This window comes from Pleurodeles waltl, chromosome 2_2, assembly GCF_031143425.1.
Source record: "Pleurodeles waltl isolate 20211129_DDA chromosome 2_2, aPleWal1.hap1.20221129, whole genome shotgun sequence".
Lineage (NCBI taxonomy): Eukaryota > Metazoa > Chordata > Amphibia > Caudata > Salamandridae > Pleurodeles > Pleurodeles waltl.
Genome location: NC_090439.1, coordinates 36,950,447 through 36,970,070, shown reverse-complemented (window position 1 = coordinate 36,970,070; position 19,624 = coordinate 36,950,447).

The following is a 19,624-nucleotide window of genomic DNA, read 5'->3' as shown; positions in this document are numbered from 1 at the left end:
GGGGCGAAGGTGATGCCCACCCTCCTGGGTGAGCGGGCACGGGGCAAAGGCTGAGGGGCTGCTGGGAGGGCGGTGCTGGTAGGGGCGCTCCCATCAGAGGACGAGTCCGTATCACTGGTGTCAGCTCCTGTCCCTGCCGTGGAGCTCCCCTCGCCCTCCGTCCCACTGGTGAATTCCGAGTCTGTAGTCTCGCCCTCCAGGGCCATGTGGGATGCAGCTCCCTCCTGCTCCGGTGCCACAGCTCCTCCGCCTAATGATGCTAATGCACACAAGAACAGGGAGACTACAAAAAGGGGGGAACGACAGAAGAAAGAGATGTTGAGTGCATGCATTACCGCTACCACTGGCAGACATGACAGACAAAGAAGCCCCCTGCACTACGCAGCGCAATTGGGGTCCACTGTTCAATCCCTGGGACATGGCCTACAAGGCTATGGCTGACATCTGTACACATGGATGTCACAGGAGCCTGACTAGGTGTACTTGGCACTGTACACAGGTGGGGTGGGGTGCCACAGGGTCTGCCAGAACAAGGAGACCTAACTAGCACACTCGCCCTGTCTTAGGAAAACCCACAGCCCACCTTCCCCACCCAGACACCTCCACTGTGCGCAAAATCAGCAGAATGAGAGTGTACTCACCCCCTTGTGGCTGCTGTGATGCCCTCAAGCGCCCATCCAACTCTGGATACACCACCGCTAGAATCCTGAACATCAGAGGGGTCATGGTGTGACGGGCACCCCTCCCACGTTGGGAGGCCATCCCCAGCTGGGCCTATGCGGTCTTCTTGCTCCAGCGGCGAATGTCCTCCCATCTTTTACGGCAGTGGGTGCTCCATCTCTGGTAGACCCCCAGGGTCCGGACTTCCTTGGCAATGGCATGCCAAATATCCTTCTTCTGGTGGGCGCTGACCTACAGGAATAGCACAGGGGAAAAAGAGAAGATATGATCGTCCGCACCGTCACAGTCATTGGCCCCCATCCCTACCCTTGCCATGTGGCACATGCACTCACCATCGTTTTATGCACGCCTCAATCTCCCCCCCATCTTTCATCCGCCCCACTCCACACAGGCATAGCCCATACAGTATGCTCCCAGTGTACTTACCTGTTTGTCTGGAGGACCGTATAGTAGCGTGTACTGGGGGAGGACCCCAACCACAAGTTTCTCCAACTCCTCCGATGTGAAGGCAGGGGCTCTTTCCCCAGACGCACGAGCCATTGTCTCTTCCAGACCGAGGTCACAGAAGCACTTGCAGTGTAGGTCCTCTCCTGTCGAAGATCAGGTATCGAGTGATTGAACAGATAGAAAATGGCAGTCACGTCCGCAGCGGTGCGTACCTTCACCGGCGGTGTTCATCGTCATTGGCTCCTGGGACCCATAGGGTCCAATGTTAACCAATGCAGAATTGCGCTGCGGTCTTCGACCGCCTACCGCGACGGTGTACAACGCCAGCGCAGTTACCTCACATCCCATTGTCCCACTTTACAGGTCAGGCAGCCGCCATTTCAGGGGCCCACATGGCTTAATTTTTAACTGCGCCACACATACCTAGGCCTTGCCTCAACCCTCACACAGGCCAAATTTCGGATTGTAATTCATGTTCTTTGTAAGCTATGGGTACATACCTCTGAGTTGGTTGACTCTGTGCTCGCTGTTGTCCTTCATAGGCACCGTCCGCTGGGACATGTGAGGAGATGGCGGCATCCTCTGGTGTACAGACCAGTGGTGGACCTGTCGACAATGGAGGAAAGACATGTGATCATCACCTACAGGCTTGATCGTGCCACAATCCTGGAACTGTGTGCCCAGCTCAAGCCAGACCTGATGTCAGCTATACGCCATCCCACAGGAATCCCCCCTCTAGTGCAGGTGCTGTCAGTACTCCATTTCCTTGCAAGTGGGTAATTTCAAACAACAGTGGCCATAGCATCAGCGATGTCCCAGCCTATGTTTTCCAACTTGTTGTCCAGAGTGTTGTGTGCCCTGCTGAAACACATGCTACATTGTTTTCCCTCAGGTGCAGGATCGGCCTACAGTGAAAGGTGACTTCTATGCCCTGGGACATATCCCCAATATCATAGGTGCCATTGATGGGACACATGTGGCTTTGGTACCCCCCCACAGGAGTGAACAGGTGTACAGAAACCACAAGAGTTATCATAACATGAATGTGCAGATGGTGTGTTTGGCAGACCTGTACATCTCCCATGTGAATGCCAACTTCCCTGGCTCAGTGCATGACACTTACATCCTGAGGAATAGCAGCATCCCTTATCTGATGGGTAAACTCCAGAGGCACCATGTGTGGCTATTAGTTGAGCACCTGGAAGCAAGTCAGTGGGAATGGTTGTCTGGGTATATCCCTACAAGTTAGTGTGTGTCTAACAGTTGCCCTCGCCATTTGCAGGTGACTCTGGTTACCCCAACCTGTCATGGATACTGACCCCAGTGAGGAATCCCAGGACAAGGGCAGAGGAACGCTACAATGAGGCCCATGGGCAAACTCGGTGGATTATAGAGCGGACCTTCGGCCTCCTGAAGGCCAGGTTCAGGTGCATCCATATGACAGGTGGATCCCTATTCTACTCACCAAAGAAGGTATGCCATATCATTGTGGCCTGCTGTATGGTTCACAACTTAGCTTTGCGACGACAGGTGCCTTTTCTGCAGGAGGATGGTCCAGATGGCGGTGTTGTGGCAGCTATGGAGCCTGTGGACAGTGAAGACGAGGAAGCAGAAGAAGAAGACATCGACAACAGGAACTCGGTTATCCTGCAATACTTCCAGTGAGACACAGGTAAGAATACAAATCTGCCTACTACATGTACTTTAACACTACTACCTCTCTACTGTCTGTCATTTTCACCCAGTGTATGGTCACTGAGTTTTCACTTTCCCTTACGATTTCACAGATGTGGGTCCCACTGTGTGACATCTGCTTTGTTTCCTCATGGACTAGAGGTGTGTGACATAGGTATGTTGACATTAGAATTGAAAGAGCATTTTGTCACTGTAATTGCTAATACACTATTTCAAAATCACAGACAGACTCCAGATAGTTTTGTGCTTTAAGTGTGTTTATTTCAGTGCTCAATATTGGAGGGGGTTGTAAAATGGTGAGGGGTGATGGTGGAGGAATGTCCATGGCAGAGTCCAGTCTATTAGTCTCACAGGTGAATTGCCCAAATGGGCATAGGAAGTGGAGTTAGGGCAGTTTGAGGATGGACAGGGTGACAAGGTGGGACAGAAGGATGACATTCAGGGTGGTCTCATTTTTTGGCGGGGGTCTTGGCATCATTCTCTGTCTTTGTCCTGGATCTCAGGGACCGTTTGCGGGGTGGTTCTCCCTCTGCAGGGGGTGGGGTGCTGGTGTGGTGGTCCTGTGACGGTGCCTCCTGTCCACTAGCGCCGGCGGAGGTGGTGGGCAGTTCATCATCCAGGCCAGTGTCAGGGGCCCCTTGTTGTGCCACAGTGTCCCTCCTGGTGTTGAGTACTTCCTTCAGCACCCCAACGATGGTGCCCAGGGTGGAATTGATGGATCTGAGTTCCTCCCTGAAGCCCAAATACTGTTCCTCCTGCAGGCGCTGGGTCTCCTGAAACTTGGCCAGTACCGTTGCCATCGGCTCCTGGGAATGGTGGTAGGCTCCCATGATGTTGGAGAGGGCCTCGTGGAGAGTGGGTTCCCTGGGCCTGTCCTCCCCCTTTCGCACAGCAGCCCTCCCAGTTCCCCTGTGTTCCTGGGCCTCCTTTCCCTGGACCGTGTGCCCACTCCCACTGTCCCCACGTCCCTGTTGTTGTGGGGTGGTGGGTTAGCCTGGGTTCCCTGTAGTGGGGGACACACTGCTGATTGACGTGTCCTGGGGTCAGAGGTATGGGCCCGCTAAGTGGGTGCTGTGCTGGTGTTTCCAGAGGAGGGAAGCTCTGTGGTGGCCTGTGACCGTGTCAGGGGAACCGACTGTCCAGAGGTCCCCGATGGGCCGGGCTGGTCATCTAGATCCAGTTGGACAGAGCTGCTGTCATTACTGTGGGCCTCTTCTGTTGGTGGTGTGGACATGTGTGGACCCTCCTGTCCGGTGACGTTGGGTAGGGGTCCTGCAGGGGTGTAAAAGGATGTTTATTACATCTGTGTGTACCATGGTGTGCAATGGGTGGGTGACCATGTACCCAGAGCTTGCATTCCTGTGGGGGTCCTTGTGTGATGGTGGTTTGAGGGGGTGTATGGGTATGTGCAGTGGCCATGCTTTGGTGATGGGTGTCCATGCTTTGTTGTTGCATGCAGGGCTTGTTGTTCGGCTGTGTGGTTCGTGATGTTGGGACATTTGTGAGGAGTAGGAGTGATGGGGGTGAGGGTGGGTGTATGTGATAGCATGCAAGTAGGGTGGGGGATGTAATAGTTAAGATTTGTCTTACCAGAGTCCATTCCTCCATCTACTCCTGCGAGGCCCTCAGGATGCAGAATCGCCAAGACTTGTGGGGGAGGAGGTGGGGGTCCGCCGCCAGGCCGCTGAACCTCAAGGTTGTGTCTTGAGACCACGGAACGCACCTTCCCCCGTAGGTCGTTCCACCTCTTCCTGATGTCATCCCTATTTCTTGGGTGCTGTCCCACTGCGTTAACCCTGTCCACTATTCTGCGCCATAGCTCCATCTTCCTAGCTATGGAGGTGTGCTGCACCTGTGATCTGAATAGCTGTGGCTCTACCCGGACGATTTCCTCCACCATGACCCTGAGCTCCTCCTCAGAGAACCTACGGTGTCTTTGCCGTGCCATGGGGTGGTGTGGGTGATTTGTGGGGTGGTGTGTAGAGATAAGTGGGGTGATATTTAGTGGTGTGTTGTGTGAGGTGCGTGGAAGTTATGTGGGTGATGGAATTGTGTGCCTGTGGATGCTTGGTAGTTGTTTGCAGTGTCTCTCTCTGGCCTTCTCTCATTAATTTTGTCATGGGGTTTGTGGGTGATGTGGGTGTATGTTTTATATTGTAATGGGTGTGTGGGAGTAGTGTGTGTATGTATATCAGGTGTGTGTATTTGTAATTGTCCAATGTGGTAGTGTTTTGTAAATGTGCGTGTATTTTGAGCGCAGCGGTGTGTACCGCCAAAGGAATACCCCGGTTGAAAGACCGCTGCGTGGAATCGTGTGCGTGATAGTGTGGGCGTATTTCTGTTGGCGTGATGGTGGAGGTTTTGTTTTCGCCAGTTTATCACTGACCTCTGGTGTGGCGGACTTGTGTGGGTGTCTGAATTTTGGCGGATTCCGAGCAGTGGGTCATAATGACCGTTGCGGAATTCCGCTGCTGCGGCGGTGTGTTGGCGGTCTTCTGCACGGCGGTAAACGGCTTTTGCCACCAATGTTGTAATGACCCCCATAGTATGTTGCTGCCCTGAAAGTGCACTAGCAAATTTGTCTGCCCCAGGTTACTCTACTGTTCTTTGCCCTACAGTGAGCCCAATACCTTTTTTAAATCCCAGATATCCTTGTTCCTTCTAGTTTACAGAAGGAGCTATCCTCTTGACATCTATATTTTCCTCCCAGACATTCCACTTTCATTAATTGTAGGGAATTATTTTTTGAGGCCACAAATAAAATGTGGAGAAAGGAGTCTTATTATGCTTTCATTACTTCAGCTAAACCAGCTGTCTGACACATATTTGGTAGTTCTCATTTTGTTCAATCCAAGCCCAGCTCTTTTCTGACCTTTGAGTCAAGTGAAAACACCTTTTATATATGTTTACAGAAGTAATTCTTTCATCTGATCTGCTACGTCTGGCCCATCCCAGTCTTTTTGCCCCCATTAACTCTGTTCTTATCTCCACATGAGGCTTATAATCTGAAGCAGTTTCAGCCAGTCTGTGCAATTAACTATCCTAATCAGCTCCTAACTCAACTTCTCTGAAAGGTAGCTCTAGTGACAGAGTTTGTTGAGTGGGTTCAAGTGATACATCAATTCAGTCCACCCAGGAAGAGCAGCCCCTCTGCTTGCCTTGCCCATCCAAGAATTTGACCTTATGCACTGTGGACATATTGTAGGGAACAATGAATCTATTACTGTCCTGATATTATTCCATATCCTGGGAACTGGGTTTTATCACATCCAGTAATTACCAAGTGCAGTAGATTGTTCTCAATTTGTAATTGCACAGTCATTCTTGAGCAGTTGATGGAATAGGACTCCCCCTTTATTTCAACTTCAACGACTATGAGAAGGCATTAAACAGCGGGACAGAGAGACCCTTTGGAAACTCCTCCGCCACTACTGTGTGCCAGGAAAACTTGTAAGAATCATCAGGAACTCCTACAAGCGAATTACCTGCAAAATAGTCCAAGGAGGACAGCTCATGGAAGTCTTCTAAGTGAGGATCGGATACCGCCAGGTTTGGTTGCTCTGAACGTTTCTCTTCCTGCTGGCCATAGAGTAGATCATGAAGACATCCACAACAAGAAGAAGAATTGGTATCCAGGGGACTGGACGCAGCTCGATGAACTAGACTTTGGAGATGACCTGGCCAAACTCTCCCATACCCATCTGCAGATGCAACAAAAGACAGACAAATGGTGGCAGCCACTTCAGCACAACTTGGCCTCAATATTTACAGCAGAAAACCAAGATTGTGAATGATAGCATGGTCACCACAACCGCAGTCACTTTTGCAGGTGATGCACTGGGAGAGGTTTAGGCCTCTACTGACCTGGGCAGTGTCATAGACTAGCAGGGTAGCACAGACACCACCGTCAAGGTAAGAATCAGCAAAGAAAGGGCTGCCTTCATTCAGCTAAATAAGATCTGCAGCTCCAACCACCTAACACTGCAAATCAAGATCAAACCTTTTAACACAAATGTTAAATCCCACATGAGTCCCCCTCCTTCTGTTTTGTCCAGCACTTGGTCACTTTGGATTTGGATTTTGGAGGGAAAGCATCACTCCCTCACTTTGTCTGCAATCCCTTCTATATCCACACCACTGTAATCATATCATTTTTGCTTGAAAGAGGCAATGCATCAGTATTTTTTGTTCCTTTTTGTTTTTAGTTTTTATTTGGATCTTTGTTGGTGGTTGACCTGAAGTTTGGGTTGGAGTAGAGGACCCATGTGGGGTTAACCTTTTTAAGGGAAAATGATTGCACTTTCTTGATGGTGGCTGCATAGTGGTAAAAGCACTTTTTCAATTTTCTGTTTGTTTTTTAAACTTGTACTGATTTGTTTACCATTTTACTGTGATGTTGTTTTACCTTTTGGGGTCTAATTTGCCATGCACTACAACAGGGAGTGATACTGGACCTATGGTTCAGATTCTCACAGCTGCTGTGCTATATGCTTTTCAAAAACATTTAGAAGGTGTGGGTGGCTGTGGGCTAAATGCAAAAAGTAGTTTATTTTATTTTTTGTCCCTGCAATGGGTAAATATGTTTTTCTGGAGGGGGAAGATGCTATATGCAGGACAGGGCAACTGGCTTCTTTGCTCTCCATGTCTCTTTCCTTGCTCGCTATGCAGGGATGGCCGATTTGTGTAACCAGTGTGGGTGTATTTCTTGTATTGGCTGCCATGTGGTCTTTGTTCTCTGTGGCTTTTCTTTGCTAGCCATGTGGTGGTGGCCATTTTGTATAGTGTGTATGTGTGTGTGTGTGGGGGGGGGTTATGGTGGCAATTTGTCATGCCTCCTTCAATGACCAAGTGGTGGATGAGCTACTTTCTACCATTTTGTGAAGCCAGTGTGTGCTTCTGTTCCCTTATTCCAGTTTTTACAGCGTAGTTGTTTTTATTAATTTTATTATTTGTATTTTGCTTAGAGTCCCCATGGGTCCTTGTGGGGCACCAGCAATTGTTTAATTTATTTGTTTTTTTTGCCAATGTGTGTGTTTGCCAGTGCCATAGTTTGCCATTTGCTCATTGTTCTCCATACTTCTTCTTTGCTAGCCTTGCAGTGGTGGCCATTTTGTGTGGCCTGTGTTTGTATGTGGTCACAATGCCATTTTGTCTTTGTTCAGTATGCCTTCTTTTTTGCTGGCAACGCAGTGACCACGCTTGTGTGGAGCAGGTTAGGGTGTATGTGCATGTTTGCTGGCCTTTTTGTCTTTGTCGTCCATGTGATGGATAAGCTAGCTTTCTCCAATTTTTACAGCCAGTGCTAAAATCCCTTTATTATACTTTTAAGAGCCATTTCCTAGGAGCATTGATAGAAAAGACCTATGACATTTCTTTACTTTTTAGTTTTTTCAGATAATTTTTTAGGCTTGTGGCTGTTTGTAGTAGAGCTTTGTTGATCTAATTATTTTTTTTCTGCCTCCCCCTGCCTCTTGTAGAGTTCGTATGGGCCATACTAGGGCACCATAATTTAATTATTTTTTTGCCTGCCTCCTGCTGCCATCTGTAGAGTCCACATGGACCTGGTGGGGAACCACCCAAAAAAATCCTCATATAGTGTCCAAATGGGCCTGTTAGGGCACAGCATTTTTTTTAATTTTTATTATTTTGCCTGCCTCCCTCTATCTCCCATATAAAGTCCATATTGGTCCTGATGAGGCACCAGCAAATATTTAACATATTAATTAGATTTTGCCTGCATCCCCAGCCCCTGTTAGTGGGGACATAAACCAACCTTTTTCTGTGTAATGTTGTCATGTAATGTTGTCATGGAAAAAATTGCTTATGCATGTTTTGGGTAGGCCTGGGAGTATATTTATCCAGAGTAATCTCAGCAATTATGTATTGCTCTTGTGATGAGAGATTACTGAATTTATGTGATTACACCATCTTGAGAAATTAAGAGTAATTTGGGGCCTAAATCCCACTGCAGGAGCACAGAAACAATAAACTAAGAGATAGTGAGCGGCTTCAGGCTACTGTTATTCATGTCCTGCAGTATTTAGGACTATTTTCTTAGTGCAAAATGAATTCTTGAGCACATTTTGAATGCAAGGGTGCATTTTGCACTGAAGTGTTGTATTGCATTGTACACACAATTACATGTAGATTCAATTACTTTTGAGGTACTGACAAGTAATTACACTAAAGAGAATTACGCCAGTTACACCCACCTCTAGTTCTGGATACACTATTGTTAAGCAGTTGGGATAATGAGGATGATGATGATGACTTCACTTGTGTTACATTGGCTAGGTTCTTGTGATGGTCCACATTTGGGGGACTATTTTTGTTGCTTTGGTTGTAGGTGCTTAAAAAATGCACAACACACAGGGGGTCATTCCGCCAGGGCCAACGACCGCGGAAGCACCGCCAACAGGCTGGCGGTGCTTCTGGGGCCATTCTGACCGCGGCGGTACAGCCGAGGTCAGAAAAGGGAAACCGGCGGTTTCCCGCCGGTTTCCCGCAGCCCCGGGGAATCCTCCACGGCGGCGCTGCAAGTAGCGCTGCCATGGGGATTCCGACCCCCTTCCCGCCATCCTGTTTCTGGCGGTTTTCACCGCCAGTAACAGGATGGCGTGAACGGGTGTCGTGGGACCCTGGGGGCCCCTGCAGTGCCCATGCCACTGGCATGGGCACTGCAGGGGCCCCCTAACAGGGCCCCATTGAGATTTTCAGTGTCTGCTTGGCAGACACTGAAAATCGCGACAGGTGCAACTGCACCCGTTGCACACCAGCAACTCCGCCGGCTCAATTCGGAGCCGGCATCCTCGTTGCTGGGGCTTTCCCGCAGGGCGGGCGGGCGGCCTTTTGGCGGTCGCCCGCCAGCCCAGCGGGAAAGTCAGAATGACCGCTGCGGTCTTTTGACCGCGGTACAGTCTTTTGGCGGTTCCCGCCAGGCGGGCGGCTTCCGCCGCCCGCGAGGGTCAGAATGACCCCCACAGTGCTGATATGGAGAAAGGTCTGTGAGGGAATCAGAAAACAGTGAGCCCTCCACTTCTATGTGCTTCTGCTCCTAGTGCTAAGTTCTAACAGCTAGTGCTAAGCAGGGGTGGGTGAAATATTCTGTTCCCCCGGCGAAACTGGCGGAATTTTGCCAACTCCATGTTTCGCTTGAAACGTTGAGTTCTGGCAAAATTATGCCAATTGCCATGTAGCAGAATTTTTTCTCACATGTGGCTTCAAAACATTAAGCTGGTGAGTGTGAGTGGGATTTGGAATCCACTATTGCAATTTTCAGTCATTAGGAGGACATCCTGTGAGATTTTTCCAAACTAGGCCATTGTGAGTAGTTGTGACCATTCATGGTTGGAAGGCTGCTGCTCGAGTAGAAAATTCACTTGAGCAGCAGCAAAATCAACGTAGTTGTTGCGCACTCTGTCGTGCTGCATGGTGCCATTCCTGCTGAACAGCCAGATGCAGGAAAGTACCATCTTGCCTGGCATGTTACCCCCATTTTCACTGTATATATGTTGTTTTAGTTGTATGTGTCACTGGGACCCTGCCAGCCAGGGCCCCAGTGCTCATAAGTGTGCCTGAAAGTGTTACCTATGTTATGACTAACTGTCTCACTGAGGCTCTGCTAATCAGAACCTCAGTGATTATGCTCTCTCATTTCTTTCAAATTGTCACTGTGAGAAACTGGGGCTGATTGCAGAGGCCCCCTAACTTTTTGCCCCCATTTTCCACTTTATGCTGGTGTTTTCCTGACTCTGATGGTGCCCTGGGTACTGCTAACCAGTCCCAGGGCCTGTGCTCTGTGTAAAATGGATATGCAAATTAGGCTAATTATAATTGGCTAAGTTAACCTACCTATAAGTCCCTAGTATATGGTAGGGCATGTAGGTTTAGGGACCACAGCATAGGTGGTGCACACCTAGGTGCATTGCTGAGGTGCCCAGTGTCATTTTAAAAGCAAGCCTGTCTTGCTGGCTGCTTTTAAATTAAAGTTATATGCAAATTCGACTTTGGAATTAAAGGTACTTCCAAAGTTTTAAACTACCTTATTTTTACATATAAGTCACCCCTAAGGTGTGCCCTATGTGCCCCTAGGGCTGGGTGCCATGTAACTATAAGCAGGGACTTTATAAAAATAGATTTATAAGCCCTGGTGAGGTAAAAACAGCCACATTCGTTTTTCCCTCATTGAAGTAAATGGCCTTCATAGGCTAGAATGGGCAGACTTTATTTTAAATTTTAAAGTCTCCTTAAATGTTACATACCAAGAATTTGGTATCAAATTGATTGTTATAATAAATCCCACAACTTCCAGTTGTTGGATTTAATATAACTAGTGCAGGTAAAAAGTTTAGACTTTACCTAAAAAGTTGCCAATTTCAGCTCTGCATTGTTTTTGCTCCTGTGCTCTGATTGGCCAGCCTGCAGCAGCTTCTGCCAGGCTACTTTAATGAGGTGTGAAGTGGCCTGACTTCACACAAAGGAATGTGCTTGGGGGAGAGAATCTCCCCTCAGCAGATGGGGAAGCAGGAAGGGGGAGGGCTGCCAAACTGGTCTTCAAAGGCAGAGAAGGACATCTGGAGCACCCAGAAACACCCCCACATCCTGCAACCCCAGACAGCTAGGTGCCCCCTTGATTAGATTAGGAGAGGGCAGGAGAGGGGTGTGTTTATGATTTTTAGCCACACCAGTGGGTGGGCTCAGCCAGATCTCTCCTCTAAAAATCAGATTCATCCATTTTGGATTTTTAGAGACTGTTGCCTTCTGGGATGGATTTTTGCCACACTTCCCAGGAAGTGGTCATCACAGGGGGACGACCCTGTCCCTGATTGGAGGACCAGGGCCCCCTGCTTTTCACCCAGGAGCAAGGATAAAACTAGCAGACCTGCACCCACGCCTCAGATCCCCACCAAATTTCAAGAAGAAAGAACTACAAGGAGAAGAAGGACTGCCCTGCTGGACCCCTGGCCTGCACCTGGACCCTGCACTCAGAAAGACTGCACCAGCTGCACACTTGGGCTTCACCACAAGAAGGACTTTGCCTGGCTTCCACTGGTTCAAGGAGGGACTCCCTGTTTGCTACAGGTGAAAAATTGCTAACCAGAGTCCCCTGCACCAACTCCTGAAAAAGTGACCAGCTGACCACTGTCCAGTGGCCAAAAAGGAGTTTGCGCCAGGTGCATTCTGGGAGTTGAAGTCCGCACTTCCCAAGGACCATCACAGAACTTCTGGACCCTTGGGGTGAGCTGTGGACCCCAAAAGAACCTTAAAAGAACATCTGGGTGAAGCCCCAGAAGTTTGGAAAAGATTGGAGAAATTTTGGAAAAAAGCTCCATAAAGTGACCGACCCGACGCGGAAATTCTAGCCGGCTTGCCTCAACCGCGACCCGGCCTGACTTCGTGGTTCGTCCCGGTAAAGAAAAACATCCAAAAAAGAGACTAAGTCCGAACGTAAAAAGTTGACCGGGACCTTCCAGCCATCGTATCCGAGAAGGGCTCCACGGACGTCGGATCAAGATCCAGGTTTACCCCGGTCGAAGGATTTTCATCTCGAAAAAACGACTAAGTCCGAAGGTAAAAATCACCACCGAGGAAACCGACTTCGCGTATCCGGACAAGGGCTCCAGGAGGTCGGATTCAACTGGCAGGTTCGTCCCGGTGAAGAAAAACTTCAAAATAAAGACTAAGTCAGAAGGTAACTTTTTAACCGAGGCCTCCCGCGACTTGTAGCCGAGCAGGGCTCCATCGCGGTCGGCCTGAAAGTTTGACTTTGCCCCGGTCCTGGTGCAACCAGATGACCCGATTGGCGCTTTTTGTTTCTAAGCGCTAGAAAATAATAATACTTTAAAAATTCATATCTCCGGTTCCCCTGAACCGATTTTAATAGTTTTTGTGTCATTTTAAAGATAAAAATATAAGCTATTTTTATAAATTGGTTTTGGATTTTTAAACTGTTTCCTGTGTTTTATTTAATTACTGTTTTGTGATATTTGAATGCTTTACACTTTGTCTCCTAAGTTAAGCCTTGACGCTCGATGCCAAGCTACCAAGGGTAGAGCTGGGATTAATTTATTGAGACCTAACTGTACTTACGTGGAGGTTTGTGGCTTGTTGCTAGGTGTAGGTACCTACCTGCCCTACCAATAACCCATTTTCCAACATAATTGGAAGCAGCGACGGGATCCTGTACTTGTGTTCAATATCACGTTACAGTTTTAGGTAAAACAAATTAAAAATCCTTTAAATTGTCCTAGTGCAAAAATTGTTTTTAATTTTTAATTTGGATTAATTTCAATTATTGAATTTTTGTAATTTTTCTAAATTCTTGTTTCCAATTTTTGCAAAAAGTTTTTGTTGACACAAAACTAGGGAACCATGGAGCTTGATCTGGCTAGCCTACCCACACTGACAGTAGTCCAGCTTAGGGGGTTGTGTATTGAAAGAGGGTTGCCTGCAACCACTGATCTCAGGAAGCAAATCCTGATCACATCCCTGACAGCATGGGCTGAGGCCCAAGAGGTAGAGTCAGAAGAAGCTCCAGAGGAGGGAGAAAGAAGGGAGGATGCTAGCTCTAACCACTCAGGGGAGGGAAGGCATCAGACCCCAAGTGAGGAAGAGGAGGAACGGTCCTCAATGGATACAGTCACTAGGGGCAGACCCAAAGCTAGTGGTAGGAAGAGGGTCCTTTCAGGAGGAGAGAACCCATCCATCAGGGAAAGAGAGCTGGAAGCCCAGCTAGCCTACATAGCTTTGGAAGCAGAGAATCTGGCCCTAGAAAAGAAAAAGTGGGCATACAAAGAAAAAAGAGATGGAAGCAGCGATAAAGAAGCTGAGGTGTCCATGGGTGGGGGAGTTTGCCCCAGATTACCCAAGGGGGTGGTCCCTACTTATGTAGAGGGGGATGACATAGATAAGTGGCTGGAGGCCTTTGAGAGGGCACTCCAAATGAGAAGGGTTAGGCCTCAATACTGGGGTTCCCTTTTGTGGGAGTTGGTCCCCAACTCAGGGAGGGATAGGCTTCTGACCTTAAGGGGGGAGGAGGCAGATTCATACCCTAGTATGAAAAGGTGCTTAGCCAAGAAGTTTGGTCTGACCCCAGAGCAATATAGAATGAAGTTCAGGGACACCCAGAAGGTCAGTACCCAGTCTTGGGTTGACTTTGTAGACACCTCACTAAAAGCACTGGAGGGCTGGATTATTGGCAACAAAGTAAATACTTATGAGGGGTTATACAATCTGATCATGAGAGAGCACATCTTGACCAATTGTATCCAAGAAAGGTTACGCCAGCATCTAGTGGACTCTAAGCTGACCAACCCTAGAGAGCTAGGGGAGGCAGCTGATGAGTGGTTGAGAACCAGGGTGGTTGTCAAGTCCCAGGGGGGGGACTCCAAGAAGGGGGGGACAGGTCCCCAAAAACCTAAGGAGGGAGGTGGTAAGCCCACCACAGAGACTCCCTCTGTACCCCAGAACCCTAAGAAGGAGGAGAGTAAATCCCACTCCCAATCTGACATGCAGAGACAGGGAGACCCAGGGTTAAAAAAGCTCTTGGACAGTAGGGCTTGCTTTGACTGTCAGCAGACAGGTCACTTCAGAGGAGATGCAGCCTGTCCAAAGAAAGTGGTTAGCACTGGGCTGTCCAGTGTAGCCATAGAGGAGGATTCCTCAGATGATGAAGTCCTCCTAGCATTGTGCTGGGAGACAGGACCAGATGGTAAGCTGGTGATCCCTGAGGGTGGGAGTAGGCACTTCCACCACATTCAAGTGAATGGGATCCCTACCACTGGCCTGAGAGACACCTGTGCCAGTCACACTGTAGTGAGTGACCGGTTAGTGACCCCAGACATGTATGTCCCAGGAAAGACAAAGAAAGTCAGGATAGCCACAGGGGAGGTCACCTCCAAACCTGTAGCCATAGTGCCCCTAGAGAGGGAGGGTATCCTTGACTGGATTAGGGTGGTAGTCAGTGCTGACCTTCCCCTAGATTGTATCCTGGGCAATGACCTCCCAGAGGTGAGTCTGGTCACAGATGGGGTGGTCGCCCAGGGCGCCCCCCCAACCCAAAGTCCTGGGGAGTCAGTCCCTACAGTTAGGAGACAGGGGTCCCCAAGAAAAGGAAAGAAGAAAAGGAAGGGTAGGCCACTCTTAAAGAGAGTTCCAAGGAGCCAAAGGCCTTCTGCCCCAGTAGGGGGGGAGCCCAGAGTTGGCACTGGTGAGGCCTCACCTGACCCCAAGGAAGTCCTGAGTAGTCAGGCAGCTGTCCAGATGCAAGGTGTTGCCCCTGCACTGACAGAAGGGAGAGTGGAAGGAGGGTGTCTGCCACAGGAGGTGGTAGCCCCCCACTCTAGACAGCAAGAGGGGTGCCAGGACCCCAAAGATGCCCCTAAAGCAGCTCAGCCACCTGTCAGTGGAGAGCTTAGGGTGTGGTTCTGGGTACTGACAGCTGTCAGTAGCCTCTGCTGGGTGCTAGCCTTCCTGGCAGCACTGTACTTGGCCTGGGAGGCAGACCCCAAGGCCAATAGCAAAGTAGGCCCCCTGACCCTGTTGGTCATGGTGGGGTTGCTCAAGTGTTGGGTGACCTCTTTGGGTAAGCTAGGTCTTGCCCTAGCAAAGTTAGGAGTAGGGGAGGTGGGCACCTCACTACCCAAGTTGGCAGAGAGAGAGGAGGAAGACCCCCCTAGAGGGAAGTTTCAGTTTGGGTTGGGTCCTTTTACTGTTGGGATGGCTTCACTACCCAGAGGGAGTGACCCTGACAGGAGGATATAAGGCAGAGTAGGCCCTGCAAAGGGACAGCCAGTTTTCTTCACTGTCTTCCTCGCCTAACAAGCCAGGAAGACTCTCCCAGGGTTGGGCTGAGTCTCCTGGGCGTGTGGGCTGGGGGGGGGGTTGTGTGAGAAACTGGGGCTGATTGCAGAGGCCCCCTAACTTTTTGCCCCCATTTTCCACTTTATGCTGGTGTTTTCCTGACTCTGATGGTGCCCTGGGTACTGCTAACCAGTCCCAGGGCCTGTGCTCTGTGTAAAATGGATATGCAAATTAGGCTAATTATAATTGGCTAAGTTAACCTACCTATAAGTCCCTAGTATATGGTAGGGCATGTAGGTTAAGGGACCACAGCATAGGTGGTGCACACCTAGGTGCATTGCTGAGGTGCCCAGTGTCATTTTAAAAGCAAGCCTGCCTTGCTGGCTGCTTTTAAATTAAAGTTATATGCAAATTCGACTTTGGAATTAAAGGTACTTCCAAAGTTTTAAACTACCTTATTTTTACATATAAGTCACCCCTAAGGTGTGCCCTATGTGCCCCTAGGGCTGGGTGCCATGTAACTATAAGCAGGGACTTTATAAAAATAGATTTATAAGCCCTGGTGAGGTAAAAACAGCCACATTCGTTTTTCCCTCATTGAAGTAAATGGCCTTCATAGGCTAGAATGGGCAGACTTTATTTTAAATTTTAAAGTCTCCTTAAATGTTACATACCAAGAATTTGGTATCAAATTGATTGTTATAATAAATCCCACAACTTCCAGTTGTTGGATTTAATATAACTAGTGCAGGTAAAAAGTTTAGACTTTACCTAAAAAGTTGACAATTTCAGCTCTGCATTGTTTTTGCTCCTGTGCTCTGATTGGCCAGCCTGCAGCAGCTTCTGCCAGGCTACTTTAATGAGGTGTGAAGTGGCCTGACTTCACACAAAGGAATGTGCTTGGGGGAGAGAATCTCCCCTCAGCAGATGGGGAAGCAGGAAGGGGGAGGGCTGCCAAACTGGTCTTCAAAGGCAGAGAAGGACATCTGGAGCACCCAGCAACACCCCCACATCCTGCAACCCCAGACAGCTAGGTGCCCCCTTGATTAGATTAGGAGAGGGCAGGAGAGGGGTGTGTTTATGATTTTTAGCCACACCAGTGGGTGGGCTCAGCCAGATCTCTCCTCTAAAAATCAGATTCATCCATTTTGGATTTTTAGAGACTGTTGCCTTCTGGGATGGATTTTTGCCACACTTCCCAGGAAGTGGTCATCACAGGGGGACGACCCTGTCCCTGATTGGAGGACCAGGGCCCCCCTGCTTTTCACCCAGGAGCAAGGATAAAACTGGCAGACCTGCACCCACGCCTCAGCTCCCCACCAAATTTCAAGAAGAAAGAACTACAAGGTGAAGAAGGACTGCCCTGCTGGACCCCTGGCCTGCACCTGGACCCTGCACTCAGAAAGACTGCACCAGCTGCACACTTGGGCTTCACCACAAGAAGGACTTTGCCTGGCTTCCACTGGTTCAAGGAGGGACTCCCTGTTTGCTACAGGTGAAAAATTGCTAACCAGAGTCCCCTGCACCAACTCCTGAAAAAGTGACCAGCTGACCACTGTCCAGTGGCCAAAAAGGAGTTTGCGCCAGGTGCATTCTGGGAGTTGAAGTCCGCACTTCCCAAGGACCATCACAGAACTTCTGGACCCTTGGGGTGAGCTGTGGACCCCAAAAGAACCTTAAAAGAACATCTGGGTGAAGCCCCAGAAGTTTGGAAACGATTGGAGAAATTTTGGAAAAAAGCTCCATAAAGTGACCGACCCGACGCGGAAATTCTAGCCGGCTTGCCTCAACCACGACCCGGCCTGACTTCGTGGTTCGTCCCGGTAAAGAAAAACATCCAAAAAAGAGACTAAGTCCGAACGTAAAAAGTTGACCGGGACCTTCCAGCCATCGTATCCGAGAAGGGCTCCACGGACGTCGGATCAAGATCCAGGTTTACCCCGGTCGAAGGATTTTCATCTCGAAAAAACGACTAAGTCCGAAGGTAAAAATCACCACCGAGGAAACCGACTTCGCGTATCCGGACAAGGGCTCCAGGAGGTCGGATTCAACTGGCAGGTTCGTCCCGGTGAAGAAAAACTTCAAAATAAAGACTAAGTCAGAAGGTAACTTTTTAACCGAGGCCTCCCGCGACTTGTAGCCGAGCAGGGCTCCATCGCGGTCGGCCTGAAAGTTTGACTTTGCCCCGGTCCTGGTGCAACCAGATGACCCGATTGGCGCTTTTTGTTTCTAAGCGCTAGAAAATAATAATACTTTAAAAATTCATATCTCCGGTTCCCCTGAACCGATTTTAATAGTTTTTGTGTCATTTTAAAGATAAAAATATAAGCTATTTTTATAAATTGGTTTTGGATTTTTAAACTGTTTCCTGTGTTTTATTTAATTACTGTTTTGTGATATTTGAATGCTTTACACTTTGTCTCCTAAGTTAAGCCTTGACGCTCGATGCCAAGCTACCAAGGGTAGAGCTGGGATTAATTTATTGAGACCTAACTGTACTTACGTGGAGGTTTGTGGCTTGTTGCTAGGTGTAGGTACCTACCTGCCCTACCAATAACCCATTTTCCAACAGTCACTAACAGGCTAGTGACCAATTTTACCAATTTACATTGGCTTACTGGAACACCCTTATAATTCCCTAGTATATGGTACTGAGGTACCAAGGGTATTGGGGTTCCAGGAGATGCCTATGGGCTGCAGCATTTCTTTTGCCACCCATAGGGAGCACTGACAATTCTTACACAGGCCTGCCACTGCAGCCTGAGTGAAATAACGTCCACGTTATTTCACAGCCATTTTACACTGCATTTAAGTAACTTATAAGTCACCTATATGTCTAACCTTTACCTGGTAAAGGTTGGGTGCTAAGTTACTTAGTGTGTGAGCACCCTGGCACTAGCCAAGGTGCCCCCACATTGTTCAGGGCCAATTCCCCGGACTTTGTGAGTGCGGGGACACCATTAAACGCGTGCACTACATATAGGTCACTACCTATGTGTAGCTTCACAATGGTAACTCCGAATATGGCCATGTAACATGTCTAAGATCATGGAATTGCCCCCTCTATGCCATCCTGGCATTGTTGGTGCAATCCCATGATCCCACGGGTCTCTAGCACAGACCCTGGCACTGCCAAACTATTTTTTTTTCCCGGGGTTTCACTGCAGCTGCTGCTGCTGCCAACCCCTCAGACAGGTTTCTGCCCTCCTGGGGTCCAGCCAGGCCTGGCCCAGGAAGGCAGAACAAAGGACTTCCTCAGAGAGAGGGTGTTACACCCTCTCCCTTTGGAAAATGGTGTTAGGGCTGGGGAGGAGTAGCCTCCCCCAGCCTCTGGAAATGATTTCATGGGCACAGATGGTGCCCATTTCTGCATAAGCCAGTCTACACCTGTTCAGGGACCCCTCAGCCCTGCTCTGGCGCGAAACTGGACAAAGGAAAGGGGAGTGACCACTCCCCTGACCTGCACCTCCCCTGGGAGGTGCCCAGAGCTCCTCCAGTGTGCTCCAGACCTCTGCCATCTTGGAAACAGAGGTGCTGCTGGCACACTGGACTGCTCTGAGTGGCCAGGGCCAGCAGGTGACGTCAGAGACTCCTTCTGATAGGCTCCTTCAGGTGTTGCTAGCCTATCTTCTCTCCTAAGTAGCCAAACCCTCTTTTCTGGCTATTTAGGGTCTCTGCTTTGGGGATTTCCTTAGATAACAAATGCAAGAGCTCATCTGAGTTCCTCTGCATCTCTCTCTTCACCTTCTGCCAAGGAATCGACTGCTGACCGCGCTGGAAGCCTGCAAAACTGCAACAAAGTAGCGAAGACGACTACTGCAACTCTGTAACGCTGATCCTGCCGCCTTCTCGACTGTTTTCCTGGTGGTGGGGGTATTCTGCCTCCTCTCTGCACTAGAAGCTCTGAAGAAATCTCCCGTGGGTCGACGGAATCGTCCCCCTGCAACTGCAGGCACCAAAGAACTGCACCCTGGGTCTCCTCTCAGCACGACGAGCGAGG